Source organism: Triturus cristatus, chromosome 5_1 (genome assembly GCF_964204655.1).
Source record: "Triturus cristatus chromosome 5_1, aTriCri1.1, whole genome shotgun sequence".
NCBI lineage: Eukaryota > Metazoa > Chordata > Amphibia > Caudata > Salamandridae > Triturus > Triturus cristatus.
The window spans coordinates 924,961,489-924,979,101 of NC_140587.1; the positions used below are offsets into that span (position 1 = coordinate 924,961,489).

The window sequence follows — 17,613 nt, forward strand, 5'->3', positions numbered from 1 at the left end:
ATCTCTTTGGAGCAAGAGCTGCTAGAATCATTAGTTGAATCAATTTGATATAGATGTGGAATTATATATTAATGTTAAAGTGCCTTGAACATCCATTAATGGTTGTAAGTTCTAACACTAAGTAACTAAATCTCTCATTTATTACAAGCATTTTCTTCTGTCTGATGTTTATCTCTATATTTCCTTTGAGCAGGAGCTGATAGAATGAGTAGATGAATTAATTTAATATAGATGATGAACTGTTATTTATTGCTAAACCACATAGAACATACATTAATGGTTCTAAGTTTTAACACTAAGAATGAAAATCTCATTTGTATTGATTTTTTTGTGATATTTGTTTCTTCATGTCGATAATATATAAATATACCTTATGGGTAAACAGCTGAAAATAAGCTTTCAATCTATCTGGGGTTCACTGACATTAGCAGTTCTGCATATGCTTGTCCCCCAGCCCAGCACGAATGGCGGCCTGTTAGCTCAGTTGGTTAGAGCGTGGTGCTAATAACGCCAAGGTCACAGGTTCCATCCCTGTACAGGCCAAGTTTCTGTGTTAAAAAAAAGATGCTTTTTCTTGTGTCTCTTTGTTAACTGTATATCTCTTTGGAGCAAGAGCTGCTAGTAGTTGAATCAATTTGATATAGATGTGGAATTATATATTAATGTTAAAGTGCCTTGAACATCCATTAATGGTTGTAAGTTCTAACACTAAGTAACTAAATCTCTCATTTATTACAAGCATTTTCTTCTGTCTGATGTTTATCTCTATATTTCCTTTGAGCAGGAGCTGATAGAATGAGTAGATGAATTAATTTAATATAGATGATGAACTGTTATTTATTGCTAAACCACATAGAACATACATTAATGGTTCTAAGTTTTAACACTAAGAATGAAAATCTCATTTGTATTGATTTTTTTGTGATATTTGTTTCTTCATGTCGATAATATATAAATATACCTTATGGGTAAACAGCTGAAAATAAGCTTTCAAACTATCTGGGGTTCACTGACATTAGCAATTCTTCATATGCTTGTCCCCCAGCCCAGCACAAACAGCGGCCTGTTAGCTCAGTTGGTTAGAGCGTGGTGCTAATAACGCCAAGGTCACAGGTTCGATCCCTGTACAGGCCAAGTTTCTGTGTTAAAAAATAGATGCTTTTTCTTGTGTCTCTTTGTTAACTGTATATCTCTTTGGAGCAAGAGCTGCTAGAATCATTAGTTGAATCAATTTGATATAGATGTGGAATTATATATTAATGTTAAAGTGCCTTGAACATCCATTAATGGTTGTAAGTTCTAACACTAAGTAACTAAATCTCTCATTTATTACTAGCATTTTCTTCTGTCTGATGTTTAGCTCTATATTTCCTTTGAGCAGGAGCTGATAGAATGAGTAGATGAATTAATTTAATATAGATGATGAACTGTTATTTATTGCTAAACCACATAGAACATACATTAATGGTTCTAAGTTTTAACACTAAGAATGAAAATCTCATTTGTATTGATTTTTTTGTGATATTTGTTTCTTCATGTCGATAATATATAAATATACCTTATGGGTAAACAGCTGAAAATAAGCTTTCAAACTATCTGCGGTTCACTGACATTAGCAATTCTTCATATGCTTGTCCCCCAGCCCAGCACGAACAACGGCCTGTTAGCACAGTTGGTTAGAGCGTGGTGCTAATAACGCCAAGGTCACAGGTTCGATCCCTGTACAGGCCAAGTTTCTGTGTTAAATAAAAGATGCTTTTTCTTCTGTCTCTTTGTTATCTGTATATCTCTTTGGAGCAAGAGCTGCTAGAATCATTAGTTGAATCAATTTGATATAGATGTGGAATTATATATTAATGTTAAAGTGCCTTGAACATCCATTAATGGTTGTAAGTTCTAACACTAAGTAACTAAATCTCTCATTTATTACAAGCATTTTCTTCTGTCTGATGTTTATCTCTATATTTCCTTTGAGCAGGAGCTGATAGAATGAGTAGATGAATTAATTTAATATAGATTATGAACTGTTATTTATTGCTAAACCACATGGAAAATACATTAATGGTTCTAAGTTTTAACACTAAGATTGAAAATCTCATTTGTATTGATTTTTTTGTGATATTTGTTTCTTCATGTCGATAATATATAAATATACCTTATGGGTAAACAGCTGAAAATAAGCTTTCAAACTATCTGGGGTTCACTGACATTAGCAATTCTTCATATGCTTGTCCCCCAGCCCAGCACGAGCGGCGGCCTGTTAGCTCAGTTGGTTAGAGCGTGGTGCTAATAACGCCAAGGTCACAGGTTCGATCCCTGTACAGGCCAAGTTTCTGTGTTAAATAAAAGATGCTTTTTCTTCTGTCTCTTTGTTATCTGTATATCTCTTTGGAGCAAGAGCTGCTAGAATCATTAGTTGAATCAATTTGATATAGATGTGGAATTATATATGAATGTTAAAGTGCCTTGAACATCCATTAATGGTTGTAAGTTCTAACACTAAGTAACTAAATCTCTCATTTATTCCAAGCATTTTCTTCTGTCTGATGTTTATCTCTATATTTCCTTTGAGCAGGAGCTGATAGAATAAGTAGATGAATTAATTTAATATAGATGATGAACTGTTATTTATTGCTAAACCACATAGAACATACATTAATGGTTCTAAGTTTTAACACTAAGAATGAAAATCTCATTTGTATTGATTTTTTTGTGATATTTGTTTCTTCATGTCGATAATATATAAATATACCTTATGGGTAAACAGCTGAAAATAAGCTTTCAAACTATCTGGGGTTCACTGACATTAGCAGTTCTGCATATGCTTGTCCCCCAGCACAGCACGAACGGCGGCCTGTTAGCTCAGTTGGTTAGAGCGTGGTGCTAATAACGCCAAGGTCACAGGTTCGATCCCTGTACAGGCCAAGTCTCTGTGTTAAAAAAAAGATGCTTTTTCTTGTGTCTCTTTGTTAACTGTATATCTCTTTGGAGCAAGAGCTGCTAGTAGTTGAATCAATTTGATATAGATGTGGAATTATATATTAATGTTAAAGTGCCTTGAACATCCATTAATGGTTCAAAGTTCTAACACTAAGTAATTAATCTCCCATTTATTACAAGTAATTTAGGAAAGTCTAGTTTTGATTTTTTGATAATGCTTAAAGACACCATGAATGTAAACAGCTGAATATAAGATTTCCATCTATCTCGGGTTAACAATCAGTAGCACTTCATCATCTGTTATTTCTTCAGTAGTATGCTATAAATATAGTAAGCCTATTATCTGATTCTGTTAGAACATGAAGTTAAAAATGCCAAGAACATACTTTCTACCACTCTCCAAGCAAACACTTAACGCTGCTTTAATGTTGAAATAGATGCATTTTCTTCTGTATCTTGTTTAAATCTATATTTCCTTTGAGCAGAAGCTGATAGAATGAGAAGATGAATTAATTTAATATAGATTATGAACTGTTATTTATTGCTAAACCACATGGAAAATACATTAATGGTTCTAAGTTTTAACACTAAGATTGAAAATCTCATTTGTATTGATTTTTTTGTGATATTTGTTTCTTCATGTCGATAATATATAAATATACCTTATGGGTAAACAGCTGAAAATAAGCTTTCAAACTATCTGGGGTTCACTGACATTAGCAATTCTTCATATGCTTGTCCCCCAGCCCAGCACGAGCGGCGGCCTGTTAGCTCAGTTGGTTAGAGCGTGGTGCTAATAACGCCAAGGTCACAGGTTCGATCCCTGTACAGGCCAAGTTTCTGTGTTAAATAAAAGATGCTTTTTCTTCTGTCTCTTTGTTATCTGTATATCTCTTTGGAGCAAGAGCTGCTAGAATCATTAGTTGAATCAATTTGATATAGATGTGGAATTATATATTAATGTTAAAGTGCCTTGAACATCCATTAATGGTTGTAAGTTCTAACACTAAGTAACTAAATCTCTCATTTATTACAAGCATTTTCTTCTGTCTGATGTTTATCTCTATATTTCCTTTGAGCAGGAGCTGATAGAATGAGTAGATGAATTAATTTAATATAGATGATGAACTGTTATTTATTGCTAAACCACATAGAACATACATTAATGGTTCTAAGTTTTAACACTAAGAATGAAAATCTCATTTGTATTGATTTTTTTGTGATATTTGTTTCTTCATGTCGATAATATATAAATATACCTTATGGGTAAACAGCTGAAAATAAGCTTTCAATCTATCTGGGGTTCACTGACATTAGCAGTTCTGCATATGCTTGTCCCCCAGCACAGCACGAACGGCGGCCTGTTAGCTCAGTTGGTTAGAGCGTGGTGCTAATAACACCAAGGTCACAGGTTCGATCCCTGTACAGGCCAAGTTTCTGTGTTAAAAAAAAGATGCTTTTTCTTGTGTCTCTTTGTTAACTGTATATCTCTTTGGAGCAAGAGCTGCTAGTAGTTGAATCAATTTGATATAGATGTGGAATTATATATTAATGTTAAAGTGCCTTGAACATCCATTAATGGTTGTAAGTTCTAACACTAAGTAACTAAATCTCTCATTTATTACAAGCATTTTCTTCTGTCTGATGTTTATCTCTATATTTCCTTTGAGCAGGAGCTGATAGAATGAGTAGATGAATTAATTTAATATAGATGATGAACTGTTATTTATTGCTAAACCACATGGAAAATACATTAATGGTTCTAAGTTTTAACACTAAGATTGAAAATCTCATTTGTATTGATTTTTTTGTGATATTTGTTTCTTCATGTCGATAATATATAAATATACCTTATGGGTAAAGAGCTGAAAATAAGCTTTCAAACTATCTGGGGTTCACTGACATTAGCAATTCTTCATATGCTTGTCCCCCAGCCCAGCACGAACGGCGGCCTGTTAGCTCAGTTGGTTAGAGCGTGGTGCTAATAACGCCAAGGTCACAGGTTCGATCCCTGTACAGGCCAAGTTTCTGTGTTCAATAAAAGATGCTTTTTCTTGTGTCTCTTTGTTATCTGTATATCTCTTTGGAGCAAGAGCTGCTAGAATGATTAGTTGAATCAATGTGATATAGATGTGGAATTATATATTAATGTTAAAGTGCCTTGAACATCCATTAATGGTTCAAAGTTCTAACACTAAGTAATTCATCTCCCATTTATTACAAGTAATTTAGGAAAGTCTAGTTTTGATTTTTTGATAATGCTTAAAGACACCATGAATGTAAACAGCTGAATATAAGATTTCCATCTATCTCTGGTTAACAATCAGTAGCACTTCATCATCTGTTATTTCTTCACTAGTATGCTATAAAAATAGTAAGCCTATTATCTGATTCTGTTAGAACATGAAGTTAAAAATGCCAAGAACATACTTTCTACCACTCTCCAAGCAAACACTTAACGCTGCTTTAATGTTGAAATAAATGCATTTTCTTCTGTATCTTGTTTAAATCTATATTTCCTTTGAGCAGAAGCTGATAGAATGAGTAGATGAATTCATTTAATATAGATGATGAACTGTTATTTATTACTAAACCACATGGAAAATACATTAATGGTTCTAAGTTTTAACACTAAGAATGAAAATCTCATTTGTATTGATTTTTTTGTGATATTTGTTTCTTCATGTCGATAATATATAAATATACCTTATGGGTAAACAGCTGAAAATAAGCTTTCAAACTATCTGGGGTTCACTGACATTACCACTTCTTCATATGCTTGTCCCCCAGCCCAGCACGAACAGCGGCCTGTTAGCTCAGTTGGTTAGAGCGTGGTGCTAATAACGCCAAGGTCACAGGTTCGATCCCTGTACAGGCCAAGTTTCTGTGTTAAATAAAAGATGCTTTTTCTTCTGTCTCTTTGTTATCTGTATATCTCTTTGGAGCAAGAGCTGCTAGAATCATTAGTTGAATCAATTTGATATAGATGTGGAATTATATATTAATGTTAAAGTGCCTTGAACATCCATTAATGGTTGTAAGTTCTAACACTAAGTAACTAAATCTCTCATTTATTACAAGCATTTTCTTCTGTCTGATGTTTATCTCTATATTTCCTTTGAGCAGAAGCTGATAGAATGAGTAGATGAATTAATTTAATATAGATGATAAACTGTTATTTATTGCTAAACCACATAGAAAATACATTAATGGTTCTAAGTTTTAACACTAAGAATGAAAATCTCATTTGTATTGATTTTTTTGTGATATTTGTTTCTTCATGTCGATAATATATACATATACCTTATGGGTAAACAGCTGAAAATAAGCTTTCAAACTATCTGGGGTTCACTGACATTGGCCATTCTTCATATGCTTGTCCCCCAGCCCAGCACGAACAGCGGCCTGTTAGCTCAGTTGGTTAGAGCGTGGTGCTAATAACGCCAAGGTCACAGGTTCGATCCCTGTACAGGCCAAGTTTCTGTGTTAAAAAAAAGATGCTTTTTCTTGTGTCTCTTTGATAACTGTATATCTCTTTGGAGCAAGAGCTGCTAGAATCATTAGTTGAATCAATTTGATATAGATGTGGAATTATATATTAATGTTAAAGTGCCTTGAACATCCATTAATGGTTGTAAGTTCTAACACTAAGTAACTAAATCTCTCATTTATTACAAGCATTTTCTTCTGTCTGATGTTTATCTCTATATTTCCTTTGAGCAGGAGCTGATAGAATGAGTAGATGAATTAATTTAATATAGATGATGAACTGTTATTTATTGCTAAACCACATAGAACATACATTAATGGTTCTAAGTTTTAACACTAAGAATGAAAATCTCATTTGTATTGATTTTTTTGTGATATTTGTTTCTTCATGTCGATAATATATAAATATACCTTATGGGTAAACAGCTGAAAATAAGCTTTCAAACTATCTGGGGTTCACTGACATTGGCAATTCTTCATATGCTTGTCCCCCAGCCCAGCACAAACAGCGGCCTGTTAGCTCAGTTGGTTAGAGCGTGGTGCTAATAACGCCAAGGTCACAGGTTCGATCCCTGTACAGGCCAAGTTTCTGTGTTAAAAAAAAGATGCTTTTTCTTGTGTCTCTTTGTTAACTGTATATCTCTTTGGAGCAAGAGCTGCTAGAATGATTAGTTGAATCAATTTGATATAGATGTGGAATTATATATCAATGTTAAAGTGCCTTGAACATCCATTAATGGTTCAAAGTTCTAACACTAAGTAATTAATCTCCCATTTATTACAAGTAATTTAGGAAAGTCTAGTTTTGATTTTTTGATAATGCTTAAAGACACCATGAATGTAAACAGCTGAATATAAGATTTCCATCTATCTCGGGTTAACAATCAGTAGCACTTCATCATCTGTTATTTCTTCAGTAGTATGCTATAAATATAGTAAGCCTATTATCTGATTCTGTTAGAACATGAAGTTAAAAATGCCAAGAACATACTTTCTACCACTCTCCAAGCAAACACTTAACGCTGCTTTAATGTTGAAATAAATGCATTTTCTTCTGTATCTTGTTTAAATCTATATTTCCTTTGAGCAGAAGCTGATAGAATGAGTAGATGAATTAATTTAATATAGATGATGAACTGTTATTTATTGCTAAACCACATGGAAAATACATTAATGGTTCTAAGTTTTAACACTAAGAATGAAAATCTCATTTGTATTGATTTTTTTGTGATATTTGTTTCTTCATGTCGATAATATATAAATATACCTTATGGGTAAACAGCTGAAAATAAGCTTTCAAACTATCTGGGGTTCACTGACATTAGCAGTTCTTCATATGCTTGTCCCCCAGCCCAGCACGAACAGCGGCCTGTTAGCTCAGTTGGTTAGAGCGTGGTGCTAATAACGCCAAGGTCACAGGTTCCATCCCTGTACAGGCCAAGTTTCTGTGTTAAATAAAAGATGCTTTTTCTTGTGTCTCTTTGTTAACTGTATATCTCTTTGGAGCAAGAGCTGCTAGAATCATTAGTTGAATCAATTTGATATAGATGTGGAATTATATATTAATGTTAAAGTGCCTTGAACATCCATTAATGGTTGTAAGTTCTAACACTAAGTAACTAAATCTCTCATTTATTACAAGCATTTTCTTCTGTCTGATGTTTATCTCTATATTTCCTTTGAGCAGGAGCTGATAGAATGAGTAGATGAATTAATTTAATATAGATGATGAACTGTTATTTATTGCTAAACCACATAGAACATACATTAATGGTTCTAAGTTTTAACACTAAGAATGAAAATCTCATTTGTATTGATTTTTTTGTGATATTTGTTTCTTCATGTCGATAATATATAAATATACCTTATGGGTAAACAGCTGAAAATAAGCTTTCAAACTATCTGGGGTTCACTGACATTAGCAATTCTTCATATGCTTGTCCCCCAGCCCAGCACAAACAGCGGCCTGTTAGCTCAGTTGGTTAGAGCGTGGTGCTAATAACGCCAAGCTCACAGGTTCGATCCCTGTACAGGCCAAGTTTCTGTGTTAAAAAAAAGATGCTTTTTCTTGTGTCTCTTTGTTAACTGTATATCTCTTTGGAGCAAGAGCTGCTAGAATCATTAGTTGAATCAATTTGATATAGATGTGGAATTATATATTAATGTTAAAGTGCCTTGAACATCCATTAATGGTTGTAAGTTCTAACACTAAGTAACTAAATCTCTCATTTATTACAAGCATTTTCTTCTTTCTGATGTTTAGCTCTATATTTCCTTTGAGCAGGAGCTGATAGAATGAGTAGATGAATTAATTTAATATAGATGATGAACTGTTATTTATTGCTAAACCACATAGAACATACATTAATGGTTCTAAGTTTTAACACTAAGAATGAAAATCTCATTTGTATTGATTTTTTTGTGATATTTGTTTCTTCATGTCGATAATATATAAATATACCTTATGGGTAAACAGCTGAAAATAAGCTTTCAAACTATCTGGGGTTCACTGACATTAGCAATTCTTCATATGCTTGTCCCCCAGCCCAGCACGAACGGCGGCCTGTTAGCACAGTTGGTTAGAGCGTGGTGCTAATAACGCCAAGGTCACTGGTTCGATCCCTGTACATGCCAAGTTTCTGTGTTAAATAAAAGATGCTTTTTCTTCTGTCTCTTTGTTATCTGTATATCTCTTTGGAGCAAGAGCTGCTAGAATCATTAGTTGAATCAATTTGATATAGATGTGGAATTATATATTAATGTTAAAGTGCCTTGAACATCCATTAATGGTTCAAAGTTCTAACACTAAGTAATTAATCTCCCATTTATTACAAGTAATTTAGGAAAGTCTAGTTTTGATTTTTTGATAATGCTTAAAGACACCATGAATGTAAACAGCTGAATATAAGATTTCCATCTATCTCGGGTTAACAATCAGTAGCACTTCATCATCTGTTATTTCTTCAGTAGTATGCTATAAATATAGTAAGCCTATTATCTGATTCTGTTAGAACATGAAGTTAAAAATGCCAAGAACATACTTTCTACCACTCTCCAAGCAAACACTTAACGCTGCTTTAATGTTGAAATAGATGCATTTTCTTCTGTATCTTGTTTAAATCTATATTTCCTTTGAGCAGAAGCTGATAGAATGAGTAGATGAATTAATTTAATATAGATTATGAACTGTTATTTATTGCTAAACCACATGGAAAATACATTAATGGTTCTAAGTTTTAACACTAAGATTGAAAATCTCATTTGTATTGATTTTTTTGTGATATTTGTTTCTTCATGTCGATAATATATAAATATACCTTATGGGTAAACAGCTGAAAATAAGCTTTCAAACTATCTGGGGTTCACTGACATTAGCAATTCTTCATATGCTTGTCCCCCAGCCCAGCACGAGCGGCGGCCTGTTAGCTCAGTTGGTTAGAGCGTGGTGCTAATAACGCCAAGGTCACAGGTTCGATCCCTGTACAGGCCAAGTTTCTGTGTTAAATAAAAGATGCTTTTTCTTCTGTCTCTTTGTTATCTGTATATCTCTTTGGAGCAAGAGCTGCTAGAATCATTAGTTGAATCAATTTGATATAGATGTGGAATTATATATTAATGTTAAAGTGCCTTGAACATCCATTAATGGTTGTAAGTTCTAACACTAAGTAACTAAATCTCTCATTTATTACAAGCATTTTCTTCTGTCTGATGTTTATCTCTATATTTCCTTTGAGCAGGAGCTGATAGAATGAGTAGATGAATTAATTTAATATAGATGATGAACTGTTATTTATTGCTAAACCACATAGAACATACATTAATGGTTCTAAGTTTTAACACTAAGAATGAAAATCTCATTTGTATTGATTTTTTTGTGATATTTGTTTCTTCATGTCGATAATATATAAATATACCTTATGGGTAAACAGCTGAAAATAAGCTTTCAATCTATCTGGGGTTCACTGACATTAGCAGTTCTGCATATGCTTGTCCCCCAGCCCAGCACGAATGGCGGCCTGTTAGCTCAGTTGGTTAGAGCGTGGTGCTAATAACGCCAAGGTCACAGGTTCCATCCCTGTACAGGCCAAGTTTCTGTGTTAAAAAAAAGATGCTTTTTCTTGTGTCTCTTTGTTAACTGTATATCTCTTTGGAGCAAGAGCTGCTAGTAGTTGAATCAATTTGATATAGATGTGGAATTATATATTAATGTTAAAGTGCCTTGAACATCCATTAATGGTTGTAAGTTCTAACACTAAGTAACTAAATCTCTCATTTATTACAAGCATTTTCTTCTGTCTGATGTTTATCTCTATATTTCCTTTGAGCAGGAGCTGATAGAATGAGTAGATGAATTAATTTAATATAGATGATGAACTGTTATTTATTGCTAAACCACATAGAACATACATTAATGGTTCTAAGTTTTAACACTAAGAATGAAAATCTCATTTGTATTGATTTTTTTGTGATATTTGTTTCTTCATGTCGATAATATATAAATATACCTTATGGGTAAACAGCTGAAAATAAGCTTTCAAACTATCTGGGGTTCACTGACATTAGCAATTCTTCATATGCTTGTCCCCCAGCCCAGCACAAACAGCGGCCTGTTAGCTCAGTTGGTTAGAGCGTGGTGCTAATAACGCCAAGGTCACAGGTTCGATCCCTGTACAGGCCAAGTTTCTGTGTTAAAAAATAGATGCTTTTTCTTGTGTCTCTTTGTTAACTGTATATCTCTTTGGAGCAAGAGCTGCTAGAATCATTAGTTGAATCAATTTGATATAGATGTGGAATTATATATTAATGTTAAAGTGCCTTGAACATCCATTAATGGTTGTAAGTTCTAACACTAAGTAACTAAATCTCTCATTTATTACAAGCATTTTCTTCTGTCTGATGTTTAGCTCTATATTTCCTTTGAGCAGGAGCTGATAGAATGAGTAGATGAATTAATTTAATATAGATGATGAACTGTTATTTATTGCTAAACCACATAGAACATACATTAATGGTTCTAAGTTTTAACACTAAGAATGAAAATCTCATTTGTATTGATTTTTTTGTGATATTTGTTTCTTCATGTCGATAATATATAAATATACCTTATGGGTAAACAGCTGAAAATAAGCTTTCAAACTATCTGCGGTTCACTGACATTAGCAATTCTTCATATGCTTGTCCCCCAGCCCAGCACGAACAACGGCCTGTTAGCACAGTTGGTTAGAGCGTGGTGCTAATAACGCCAAGGTCACAGGTTCGATCCCTGTACAGGCCAAGTTTCTGTGTTAAATAAAAGATGCTTTTTCTTCTGTCTCTTTGTTATCTGTATATCTCTTTGGAGCAAGAGCTGCTAGAATCATTAGTTGAATCAATTTGATATAGATGTGGAATTATATATTAATGTTAAAGTGCCTTGAACATCCATTAATGGTTGTAAGTTCTAACACTAAGTAACTAAATCTCTCATTTATTACAAGCATTTTCTTCTGTCTGATGTTTATCTCTATATTTCCTTTGAGCAGGAGCTGATAGAATGAGTAGATGAATTAATTTAATATAGATGATGAACTGTTATTTATTGCTAAACCACATAGAACATACATTAATGGTTCTAAGTTTTAACACTAAGAATAAAAATCTCATTTGTATTGATTTTTTTGTGATATTTGTTTCTTCATGTCGATAATATATAAATATACTTTATGGGTAAACAGCTGAAAATAAGCTTTCAAACTATCTGGGGTTCACTGACATTAGCAGTTCTGCATATGCTTGTCCCCCAGCACAGAACGAACGGCAGCCTGTTAGCTCAGTTGGTTAGAGCGTGGTGCTAATAACGCCAAGGTCACAGGTTCGATCCCTGTACAGGCCAAGTTTCTGTGTTAAAAAAAAGATGCTTTTTCTTGTGTCTCTTTGTTAACTGTATATCTCTTTGGAGCAAGAGCTGCTAGTAGTTGAATCAATTTGATATAGATGTGGAATTATATATTAATGTTAAAGTGCCTTGAACATCCATTAATGGTTGAAAGTTCTAACACTAAGTAACTAAATCTCTCATTTATTACAAGCATTTTCTTCTGTCTGATGTTTATCTCTATATTTCCTTTGAGCAGGAGCTGATAGAATGAGTAGATGAATTAATTTAATATAGATGATGAACTGTTATTTATTGCTAAACCACATGGAAAATACATTAATGGTTCTAAGTTTTAACACTAAGATTGAAAATCTCATTTGTATTGATTTTTTTGTGATATTTGTTTCTTCATGTCGATAATATATAAATATACCTTATGGGTAAACAGCTGAAAATAAGCTTTCAAACTATCTGGGGTTCACTGACATTCGCAATTCTTCATATGCTTGTCCCCCAGCCCAGCACAAACAGCGGCCTGTTAGCTCAGTTGGTTAGAGCGTGGTGCTAATAACGCCAAGGTCACAGGTTCGATCCCTGTACAGGCCAAGTTTCTGTGTTAAATAAAAGATGCTTTTTCTTCTGTCTCTTTGTTATCTGTATATCTCTTTGGAGCAAGAGCTGCTAGAATCATTAGTTGAATCAATTTGATATAGATGTGGAATTATATATTAATGTTAAAGTGCCTTGAACACCCATTAATGGTTCAAAGTTCTAACACTAAGTAATTAATCTCCCATTTATTACAAGTAATTTAGGAAAGTCTAGTTTTGATTTTTTGATAATGCTTAAAGACACCATGAATGTAAACAGCTGAATATAAGATTTCCATCTATCTCGGGTTAACAATCAGTAGCACTTCATCATCTGTTATTTCTTCAGTAGTATGCTATAAATATAGTAAGCCTATTATCTGATTCTGTTAGAACATGAAGTTAAAAATGCCAAGAACATACTTTCTACCACTCTCCAAGCAAACACTTAACGCTGCTTTAATGTTGAAATAGATGCATTTTCTTCTGTATCTTGTTTAAATCTATATTTCCTTTGAGCAGAAGCTGATAGAATGAGTAGATGAATTAATTTAATATAGATTATGAACTGTTATTTATTGCTAAACCACATGGAAAATACATTAATGGTTCTAAGTTTTAACACTAAGATTGAAAATCTCATTTGTATTGATTTTTTTGTGATATTTGTTTCTTCATGTCGATAATATATAAATATACCTTATGGGTAAACAGCTGAAAATAAGCTTTCAAACTATCTGGGGTTCACTGACATTAGCAATTCTTCATATGCTTGTCCCCCAGCCCAGCACGAGCGGCGGCCTGTTAGCTCAGTTGGTTAGAGCGTGGTGCTAATAACGCCAAGGTCACAGGTTCGATCCCTGTACAGGCCAAGTTTCTGTGTTAAATAAAAGATGCTTTTTCTTCTGTCTCTTTGTTATCTGTATATCTCTTTGGAGCAAGAGCTGCTAGAATCATTAGTTGAATCAATTTGATATAGATGTGGAATTATATATTAATGTTAAAGTGCCTTGAACATCCATTAATGGTTGTAAGTTCTAACACTAAGTAACTAAATCTCTCATTTATTACAAGCATTTTCTTCTGTCTGATGTTTATCTCTATATTTCCTTTGAGCAGGAGCTGATAGAATGAGTAGATGAATTAATTTAATATAGATGATGAACTGTTATTTATTGCTAAACCACATAGAACATACATTAATGGTTCTAAGTTTTAACACTAAGAATGAAAATCTCATTTGTATTGATTTTTTTGTGATATTTGTTTCTTCATGTCGATAATATATAAATATACCTTATGGGTAAACAGCTGAAAATAAGCTTTCAAACTATCTGGGGTTCACTGACATTAGCAATTCTTCATATGCTTGTCCCCCAGCCCAGCACGAACGGCGGCCTGTTAGCTCAGTTGGTTAGAGCGTGGTGCTAATAACGCCAAGGTCACAGGTTCGATCCCTGTACAGGCCAAGTTTCTGTGTTAAAAAAAAGATGCTTTTTCTTGTGTCTCTTTGTTAACTGTATATCTCTTTGGAGCAAGAGCTGCTAGAATCATTAGTTGAATCAATTTGATATAGATGTGGAATTATATATTAATGTTAAAGTGCCTTGAACATCCATTAATGGTTGTAAGTTCTAACACTAAGTAACTAAATCTCTCATTTATTACAAGCATTTTCTTCTGTCTGATGTTTATCTCTATATTTCCTTTGAGCAGGAGCTGATAGAATGAGTAGATGAATTAATTTAATATAGATGATGAACTGTTATTTATTGCTAAACCACATAGAACATACATTAATGGTTCTAAGTTTTAACACTAAGAATGAAAATCTCATTTGTATTGATTTTTTTGTGATATTTGTTTCTTCATGTCGATAATATATAAATATACCTTATGGGTAAACAGCTGAAAATAAGCTTTCAAACTATCTGCGGTTCACTGACATTAGCAATTCTTCATATGCTTGTCCCCCAGCCCAGCACGAACAACGGCCTGTTAGCACAGTTGGTTAGAGCGTGGTGCTAATAACGCCAAGGTCACAGGTTCGATCCCTGTACAGGCCAAGTTTCTGTGTTAAATAAAAGATGCTTTTTCTTCTGTCTCTTTGTTATCTGTATATCTCTTTGGAGCAAGAGCTGCTAGAATCATTAGTTGAATCAATTTGATATAGATGTGGAATTATATATTAATGTTAAAGTGCCTTGAACATCCATTAATGGTTCAAAGTTCTAACACTAAGTAATTAATCTCCCATTTATTACAAGTAATTTAGGAAAGTCTAGTTTTGATTTTTTGATAATGCTTAAAGACACCATGAATGTAAACAGCTGAATATAAGATTTCCATCTATCTCGAGTTAACAATCAGTAGCACTTCATCATCTGTTATTTCTTCAGTAGTATGCTATAAATATAGTAAGCCTATTATCTGATTCTGTTAGAACATGAAGTTAAAAATGCCAAGAACATACTTTCTACCACTCTCCAAGCAAACACTTAACGCTGCTTTAATGTTGAAATTGATGCATTTTCTTCTGTATCTTGTTTAAATCTATATTTCCTTTGAGCAGAAGCTGATAGAATGAGTAGATGAATTAATTTAATATAGATTATGAACTGTTATTTATTGCTAAACCACATGGAAAATACATTAATGGTTCTAAGTTTTAACACTAAGATTGAAAATCTCATTTGTATTGATTTTTTTGTGATATTTGTTTCTTCATGTCGATAATATATAAATATACCTTATGGGTAAACAGCTGAAAATAAGCTTTCAAACTATCTGGGGTTCACTGACATTAGCAATTCTTCATATGCTTGTCCCCCAGCCCAGCACGAGCGGCGGCCTGTTAGCTCAGTTGGTTAGAGCGTGGTGCTAATAACGCCAAGGTCACAGGTTCGATCCCTGTACAGGCCAAGTTTCTGTGTTAAATAAAAGATGCTTTTTCTTCTGTCTCTTTGTTATCTGTATATCTCTTTGGAGCAAGAGCTGCTAGAATCATTAGTTGAATCAATTTGATATAGATGTGGAATTATATATTAATGTTAAAGTGCCTTGAACATCCATTAATGGTTGTAAGTTCTAACACTAAGTAACTAAATCTCTCATTTATTCCAAGCATTTTCTTCTGTCTGATGTTTATCTCTATATTTCCTTTGAGCAGGAGCTGATAGAATAAGTAGATGAATTAATTTAATATAGATGATGAACTGTTATTTATTGCTAAACCACATAGAACATACATTAATGGTTCTAAGTTTTAACACTAAGAATGAAAATCTCATTTGTATTGATTTTTTTGTGATATTTGTTTCTTCATGTCGATAATATATAAATATACCTTATGGGTAAACAGCTGAAAATAAGCTTTCAAACTATCTGGGGTTCACTGACATTAGCAGTTCTGCATATGCTTGTCCCCCAGCACAGCACGAATGGCGGCCTGTTAGCTCAGTTGGTTAGAGCGTGGTGCTAATAACGCCAAGGTCACAGGTTCGATCCCTGTACAGGCCAAGTCTCTGTGTTAAAAAAAAGATGCTTTTTCTTGTGTCTCTTTGTTAACTGTATATCTCTTTGGAGCAAGAGCTGCTAGAATGATTAGTTGAATCAATTTGATATAGATGTGGAATTATATATCAATGTTAAAGTGCCTTGAACATCCATTAATGGTTCAAAGTTCTAACACTAAGTAATTAATCTCCCATTTATTACAAGTAATTTAGGAAAGTCTAGTTTTGATTTTTTGATAATGCTTAAAGACACCATGAATGTAAACAGCTGAATATAAGATTTCCATCTATCTCGGGTTAACAATCAGTAGCACTTCATCATCTGTTATTTCTTCAGTAGTATGCTATAAATATAGTAAGCCTATTATCTGATTCTGTTAGAACATGAAGTTAAAAATGCCAAGAACATACTTTCTACCACTCTCCAAGCAAACACTTAACGCTGCTTTAATGTTGAAATAGATGCATTTTCTTCTGTATCTTGTTTAAATCTATATTTCCTTTGAGCAGAAGCTGATAGAATGAGTAGATGAATTAATTTAATATAGATGATGAACTGTTATTTATTGCTAAACCACATGGAAAATACATTAATGGTTCTAAGTTTTAACACTAAGATTGAAAATCTCATTTGTATTGATTTTTTTGTGATATTTGTTTCTTCATGTCGATAATATATAAATATACCTTATGGGTAAACAGCTGAAAATAAGCTTTCAAACTATCTGGGGTTCACTGACATTAGCAGTTCTTCATATGCTTGTCCCCCAGCCCAGCACGAACAGCGGCCTGTTGGCTCAGTTGGTTAGAGCGTGGTGCTAATAACGCCAAGGTCACAGGTTCCATCCCTGTACAGGCCAAGTTTCTGTGTTAAATAAAAGATGCTTTTTCTTGTGTCTCTTTGTTAACTGTATATCTCTTTGGAGCAAGAGCTGCTAGAATCATTAGTTGAATCAATTTGATATAGATGTGGAATTATATATTAATGTTAAAGTGCCTTGAACATCCATTAATGGTTGTAAGTTCTAACACTAAGTAACTAAATCTCTCATTTATTACAAGCATTTTCTTCTGTCTGATGTTTATCTCTATATTTCCTTTGAGCAGGAGCTGATAGAATGAGTAGATGAATTAATTTAATATAGATGATGAACTGTTATTTATTGCTAAACCACATAGAACATACATTAATGGTTCTAAGTTTTAACACTAAGAATGAAAA

General features: G+C 33.4%; 15 non-coding genes across 15 annotated transcripts; all 15 read left to right on the forward strand.

Moving 5' to 3' along the window:
• The first annotated feature begins 1,060 nt into the window (after window positions 1-1,060).
• TRNAI-AAU (transfer RNA isoleucine (anticodon AAU)) lies at window positions 1,061-1,134 on the forward strand. Its single transcript has one exon. It is a non-coding gene; the product is annotated as a tRNA-Ile (tRNA).
• Window positions 1,135-2,254: 1,120 nt separating this feature from the next.
• TRNAI-AAU (transfer RNA isoleucine (anticodon AAU)) lies at window positions 2,255-2,328 on the forward strand. Its single transcript has one exon. It is a non-coding gene; the product is annotated as a tRNA-Ile (tRNA).
• A 523-nt stretch (window positions 2,329-2,851) lies between these two features.
• TRNAI-AAU (transfer RNA isoleucine (anticodon AAU)) lies at window positions 2,852-2,925 on the forward strand. The gene has a single exon. It is a non-coding gene; the product is annotated as a tRNA-Ile (tRNA).
• A 776-nt stretch (window positions 2,926-3,701) lies between these two features.
• On the forward strand, window positions 3,702-3,775 carry TRNAI-AAU (transfer RNA isoleucine (anticodon AAU)). Its single transcript has one exon. It is a non-coding gene; the product is annotated as a tRNA-Ile (tRNA).
• Window positions 3,776-4,889: 1,114 nt separating this feature from the next.
• On the forward strand, window positions 4,890-4,963 carry TRNAI-AAU (transfer RNA isoleucine (anticodon AAU)). The gene has a single exon. It is a non-coding gene; the product is annotated as a tRNA-Ile (tRNA).
• Window positions 4,964-5,745: 782 nt separating this feature from the next.
• TRNAI-AAU (transfer RNA isoleucine (anticodon AAU)) lies at window positions 5,746-5,819 on the forward strand. The gene has a single exon. It is a non-coding gene; the product is annotated as a tRNA-Ile (tRNA).
• A 523-nt stretch (window positions 5,820-6,342) lies between these two features.
• TRNAI-AAU (transfer RNA isoleucine (anticodon AAU)) lies at window positions 6,343-6,416 on the forward strand. Its single transcript has one exon. It is a non-coding gene; the product is annotated as a tRNA-Ile (tRNA).
• A 523-nt stretch (window positions 6,417-6,939) lies between these two features.
• On the forward strand, window positions 6,940-7,013 carry TRNAI-AAU (transfer RNA isoleucine (anticodon AAU)). Its single transcript has one exon. It is a non-coding gene; the product is annotated as a tRNA-Ile (tRNA).
• A 2,832-nt stretch (window positions 7,014-9,845) lies between these two features.
• On the forward strand, window positions 9,846-9,919 carry TRNAI-AAU (transfer RNA isoleucine (anticodon AAU)). The gene has a single exon. It is a non-coding gene; the product is annotated as a tRNA-Ile (tRNA).
• A 1,114-nt stretch (window positions 9,920-11,033) lies between these two features.
• Window positions 11,034-11,107, forward strand: TRNAI-AAU (transfer RNA isoleucine (anticodon AAU)). The gene has a single exon. It is a non-coding gene; the product is annotated as a tRNA-Ile (tRNA).
• A 1,711-nt stretch (window positions 11,108-12,818) lies between these two features.
• Window positions 12,819-12,892, forward strand: TRNAI-AAU (transfer RNA isoleucine (anticodon AAU)). The gene has a single exon. It is a non-coding gene; the product is annotated as a tRNA-Ile (tRNA).
• Window positions 12,893-13,674: 782 nt separating this feature from the next.
• TRNAI-AAU (transfer RNA isoleucine (anticodon AAU)) lies at window positions 13,675-13,748 on the forward strand. The gene has a single exon. It is a non-coding gene; the product is annotated as a tRNA-Ile (tRNA).
• Window positions 13,749-14,271: 523 nt separating this feature from the next.
• TRNAI-AAU (transfer RNA isoleucine (anticodon AAU)) lies at window positions 14,272-14,345 on the forward strand. The gene has a single exon. It is a non-coding gene; the product is annotated as a tRNA-Ile (tRNA).
• Window positions 14,346-15,724: 1,379 nt separating this feature from the next.
• On the forward strand, window positions 15,725-15,798 carry TRNAI-AAU (transfer RNA isoleucine (anticodon AAU)). Its single transcript has one exon. It is a non-coding gene; the product is annotated as a tRNA-Ile (tRNA).
• A 523-nt stretch (window positions 15,799-16,321) lies between these two features.
• TRNAI-AAU (transfer RNA isoleucine (anticodon AAU)) lies at window positions 16,322-16,395 on the forward strand. Its single transcript has one exon. It is a non-coding gene; the product is annotated as a tRNA-Ile (tRNA).
• Window positions 16,396-17,613: the final 1,218 nt, after the last annotated feature.